This window comes from Mesoplodon bidens, assembly GCF_964165515.1.
Source record: "Mesoplodon bidens genome assembly, chromosome: 3".
Taxonomy (NCBI): domain Eukaryota; kingdom Metazoa; phylum Chordata; class Mammalia; order Artiodactyla; family Ziphiidae; genus Mesoplodon; species Mesoplodon bidens.
In genome coordinates, this window is record NC_138178.1 from 98,170,877 (window position 1) to 98,176,640 (window position 5,764).

A 5,764-nucleotide genomic window follows, 5' to 3' on the forward strand; every position below is an offset into this window, starting at 1 on the left:
CCAGGAGAGACTGTGGTATATTTTAAACCTGTTGGGCCAATGAAAAAAGAACCATGCTGGAGACCATGGTGAACGTCTGGCTGAACCTCATCCCTCGGACTCCGGCTTCAAGAATGTGTTTTCATGCCCGGCCTTTGTTCCTCCATAATGTGTCCTTTAGTTTCAAACAGATCTTTATAGTTTGTGCTTCATAAGCCAATTCTTATTATTATTTTGGGGGACTCTTCTTCAAAGAGCTTGCCAGTGAAGATTTAAAGACAGAGCAGGAGCTTCTTCCAGGAGTTCTAAGCCTTGGCTGTGGACAAAACAGTCTTAAGTTGGGCAGCTTTCCTCAACACACAAAAAAAGTTATTAATGGTCATAGCACCACAACTAGGACTTTATCCGAGACTCAAAGCTTGGAGGATAAAAAGGAGCAAGAGAATACTGTAACAAACTTCGTACAGAGTTCGGTCTATTAATTGTTTCATGTTAGATATTCTATGTGTTTACCTCAATTGAAAAAAAAAAAGAATGTTTTTGCTAGTATCAGATCTGCTGTGGAATTGGTATTGTATGTCCATGAATTCTTCTTTTCTCAGCACGTGTTCCTCACTAGAAGAAAATGCTGTTACCTTTAAGCTTTGTCAAATTTACATTAAAATACTTGTATGAGGACTGTGACGTTATGTTAAAAAGAAAAGGTGTTAAGTCACAAAATGCGGTAATAAATATTTCATTTTTGATTTTTTGTTAGGCTTTTGTGTTTTTAATAGTTTTAAGGCAAGGTTGCACAGTACCTACTATATATTTGGGACTGAAAGTAGGTGATGGCTTTGCCCCCAGAAATCGAGTATATTTGAAACTTAACTTACCAACAGTTTTTTAAGGTAACCACCTCTGTAGGCTTTCAGTATATATTTGGCCTATAAATTCTACCAGCAGAAAACTTCTAAAGGTACGAAACTCTGTGTGTGTGTGTGTGTGTGTGTGTGTGTTATGAGCTAGGTTGAAAGATCACCAACACGTCCAACCTCCTCTTTAGATGCATTATGTTAAAAAAAATACTTTCAGATAAAGCTTTTCATGTTCATTCTCTGCCAGAATAAAGGGCTTTTTCGGGGTTAATTTTACATCATCAGAAATAACTAACGTCTGTGCTCAAAGATAATTCATCTACCTGTGTTTTTTCTCTCTTAGTTACTAAAATACTGTTGAATATGTAAATTAAAATTTACATGTAGATGTTCATAGGTGAGTAAACAACTTCTATGGAGTCTGAAATCCTGAGTTGAAGAGATTACTTAATCATTAATATTTAATATAGTACGATGTCTTTTTATTTCAGACAGCTCCATGTGCAGGCATGCTAGTGTGATGATTTGCTCACTAAACTTAAACTTTTTTTCTAAAACAACAACAAAACAGGCAATGTAATGCCATTTTCAAAGTTCCATGCAACTTTCCTCAACATCTCTGTCATTAGCTTGATGATACTGCACAAGCCATGCCTGCTAAAGTATGGCAAAGTGAAAAAAGGTGTGAGGTATTTGCATGGCCCCTCAATTTCACAAATAAATATACTATCCTGGAACTTTGTAACACCCAAACTTTGAACCCTATGTTCAGAAGGGATACTATCATAAACTTTAGCTTAGTTGTGTGATGTCAGCCTGATTGGGAAATCATTTATACTATCCCAGAAATTCAAGTTTGTATCTTATTTTGGGTTCTTCCATCTTCCCATTGCAAAACAAACAAACAGACAGACATTAATAGAAGTTGTATACAAAGGAACAAGGAAAAAAAACTTCTATTGTTTTGTATCATTTTTAGGTAGAATTTTTATAAATCCATTTACTAGTTTAATTAATGTTCTGCTGTTTAAACACAGAAATAACACTTCCGATGCAAGCTAACTGTTCATGGAGAAATTCTGTGCCACTTGGAATAGAGAGAGCTTCCCTCTCATTTTTGTTGTCCAATTTCACCTGGAGTCTTTTTGCAAAATTTAAATATTTGTATTTTTTAATTTAAATGCTTGTACGTAAGATTTGACAAGTTCTTCATTTATAAATTAACTCTCACATCAGCTGAAAAAAATTTTTGGCCAAGTTTTTCTTCCTTTCCTCTCAGTAGAGTAAATGCTGAAGGGTTTACTTGGTAGTTGGCTCATGGTTAGAAAGTGTTTAATGAAATTATTATTAAGCTATTTCATCGCAGTTTAGATCCCAGAACTCTCTATCCTTGGTTTTAATGAATAAAATCATCTCAGGTTTGATTTCTTTAACAACTTCACACCCTATTACCTTAACCTTAACCCTCTTAAATATTTGGAGGTGAATAATAGTTGTAATAATATTTGTTTGCATTTCCTTGCTTCCCCCCCACCCTCCATAAGCTAAGACAGAGAGGTGGTAAGAGTTGTCCAATTTTTATAATGCTTTTTTCTTTTTATACCACCTCGGAAGGCACTTGCTCCTATCTCGGGTTTACTATTTAGTATAAAGAGTTCCGATTTGGGTATATTTAAGAAAGACTCAGCTGTCAAAAGCAAAGAAACTGGGAATGGTGTTTTGACAACCATATAGTGTTAAAGGAAATACTGTAGTCTGAATAAAATTGCTTATGTTCTCCAAAACAAGAGTAATATAAAAACACTTTTTTATTTATATGGAAAAGCAAAAGCAGAAATAAATTCCAAAGGTTTCCCTTTCTTTAAGAAATTCTGAGAGAACTGCAGTCGCCATCTGTTAAGGGTTGGGAATTGAGCAAGAAGCCACGTTTTGAAGGAAAATGAGAGAAGAGATCAGGGAAGTTTGTGTCTTCCGCCCACCCCCCTTCTCCCCCCATGCCAGGTCAGCGCCCCGCACTCGCCCCAGCTCACCCTGGTTAGATTTGCAGAGAAGCGTCCATCAGGATCCTCCTGGCCTCCTCGCCCCCTCCCACCCCTGTGGGCCTGTTAACCCGGAGCAGATTTGGGAAGGGAAATGTGGCTAATATCTCTAGCAGCTGTCAGAGGAGGGACCTTCCTTCAAAGGGACTGGACAGGGATCCTCCACAAGTTCCCCATTAGTCTTGCAGGCCAGCAATTTGATAAGGAGCCTGGACCTCCGCTGCAAGTTGCCACTGTGTGAGAAGGGCCGGTGTCTGGGTGTCTGGATGTGCCAGCTTCGCAGCCTCAGCCCCCCGCCCGCCGCCCACCGAGCCGGGTCGGTGCAGACGTGCGTGCGGGGGCTTGGGCAGGGGCAGCGGGAGTGCAGACTCTCCCTTCCGCGCCGGCTGCCCCGGCCCTCACCTGGCCTTCCGTTTGCGCGCGCGTGTGTGTGTGTGTGTGTGTGTGTGTGTGTTAGACAGAGATAGGCAGACGTGCTTCAAATCGACGGGGGCGAGGAGGGCCACCTAACAGTCGCCGTAATCGACTAAGGGCGTCGTGCGCTGTCGCTGGAGTTCCCTCCGTCGGGGCCGGGCTGGGAGGAAGCTTCGGCGCAGGGGCAACGCGGGCCTGATGGGGGAGGCCGGTCAGATTGTGATGAGAATGGAGACCGTCGGGGCAGTGTTTGAAGGGAGGTTTTAATATTAATAGTTTCGGTGTAGAGACAGAAGGGAGATTGCGTCTACGGCTCCTCGGGGCAGACTCTGGGTGACAGCGATGATGGATGATCCGGCAGAGCCCAACAGCTCCTCCCCTCCAGCCCCCGCAGTGTCGAAGCTACTTTAGTTGAAGCTTTAGAAATAAAATAAATAAACAGCTTTCCCCCCTCTACTCTTCATACACCTCCAGCCCAACCCCCCGCGCTCCGACATCGATTTATGGATCATTATGAATCAATTACGGCTCTCGATACTTTCCCATTGGCTTCAATAAAACAGTCAAAAGATGAAAACGTGGGGTTCGGTGGAGATTTTTTTTTTCCCCCTGACAGGAACAATCGCAAAATCCATTATCTCATAATCAGAGGCACTGGGTTAGGAGGTGAAGAGAAAGGAGGGGGTCACCCAGTAAATAACTGGGGGGAACGCAGTGAGGGGGTCGCCCAGCTGCTGTCTTTGTTCAGATAGGTTTGTGGGTTTGATTGGTTTGTTGTTTGGAGTTTTTTGAACGGGGGCGGGGGAAGGGACCCTCGTGAGAATGAGATGCCTACAGGTTTGTTACCTAATTATTTAACTCCTTTGGAGAAATCTACTTGAACGTGTGTCTCGGCAAACATCAGATGTTTTTGGTAGTGAGGACACACATGGTAAAGGTGTGGAGGAATGGGTCGTCTGGAGGGCGGATTTTCACTTTGTTGTGAGCAACTGTGTGAGGGTTTGATGCTGGGAAGGGGGATTCTCCCTCCCGCAACGCCCTCCTCCGTCCCGCCGTTGGCTGTTTTTGTCGCCAGAACTGGTTTGGATCTGGGACTGGCCGCCCTCCTTCGCCCTCACCCCCGCCCCGGCCGCCGGAGGCTTTTCTTCCCTCTCTTGCCCCTTCCGCGGCGGTGCCCGAGGTTCTCTAGGTGTTTCTATGACTACATTGTGTGTGTGGGAGGGTCAGATGTGGGGTTGCCCGCGAGAGGGCCGTTCCTGGGCGATCATTTATCAATGTCACCCACATAATGATTCTCTCTGCAGCCTCCTATTGATGAGGATAATTACATTAGCTCAGAGTGACTGATCAATGAAAAACCACCACACAAAAACTTCTTTACTCCTCTATAATACCAAAAACCGATAGAGAAATAACATAGAAAGCCTGATTTTCTTTCCCTTCCCTATCCACCAATGGATTCTGCCCCCCTCCCCAAAACAGGACGGGGGAGTAAAGGAAGAAAAAAGACCCAGGTTTGTTTCGTTTAAAGGAGTATGCAATTTTGTCCGTGAATGCATTTTCTCTAAATGTGTTGGCTTCATTCCTCCATTGGTAAAGAATATCAACGGATTTGCTAATGTGAGTTGCTTTTAGACTGGTCTGTGGTTTTCCGTTCTTTTTATTTCTTTCCTCCCCTTTGGGCTGTTTTTGTTTTTGTTTTTGTTTTTCTGCTTCAGAAAAGGAGACAAATCTTTTATAAATAACTGGAAAAGGAAATTATTCTAGGTCCTTTTTTTCTTAATCGTTTGCCTCAGTCGGGTTATCTTTTGTCTTTATCACTTTATAAAGTAGCGCAATTAAAGATGTGATGTTGCTTGTGTATAAAGAGTGGATCCATAACACAGCCGCATAGTACGCTATATTCCCGCTTGAAAGTTTGCAACTAAATTACGATTTCTCTTTTTCTAGACTTAAAAATCAATATTTTCTCAATTAAAGAGAATTTTAATGCTTTACTTGCGAGTTGTTAAAAGCGCTGTAAATTTTATTGTAATGCTTCTTGGCTTCGGAGTAGATGCAGGAGGAGACCGGTTGATTCTCGTGGTCTTTTTCCTCTCAAACAACCTAGCCCAGGAACATCCAGTGTGTCAGATCAAATCCAAGCAACAAAGGTAAGGAGCGTTCCGAGAGGAACTGGGCAAAGGGTGGGAGCCCGCCAGGGGAGCCCTCCAGCGCCAGAGGCCATTGTCTTGTATATTTTCACCTCTCTGTGTCCCGCCTCCTGAAAGTGACAGAAGTGCCCATTTTACTCTAATCTTTCTCGAAGAGGAGCACGTTCAACTCCCATCTGCTCCGTGACGGTCAGAAAGAAAGATAAATTGGGGGAGCATTCTAGACTCTCCCCAATGTCCCCCCCATGCTCTTTCCTTTCCTTATTTCACCAAAATTTAACTCCGAACTGTTTTTTTCACAAATTCTGCGAACATTTATATG

The 5,764-nt window shown here is 42.8% G+C and overlaps 1 protein-coding gene across 4 annotated transcripts in view; it reads left to right on the forward strand.

Annotated features, from left to right (window-relative positions):
• The window catches only part of MEIS2 (Meis homeobox 2), a 203,575-nt gene extending 202,850 nt beyond the window's left edge, over window positions 1-725 (forward strand). For all 4 annotated transcript variants that reach the window (XM_081229263.1, XM_081229261.1, XM_081229262.1 and 1 more), the window contains one exon: window positions 1-725. This exon is cut by the window's left edge and continues 702 nt beyond it. The gene's annotated coding sequence lies outside the window, so the exon portion shown is untranslated.
• The last annotated feature ends 5,039 nt before the right edge of the window (window positions 726-5,764 follow it).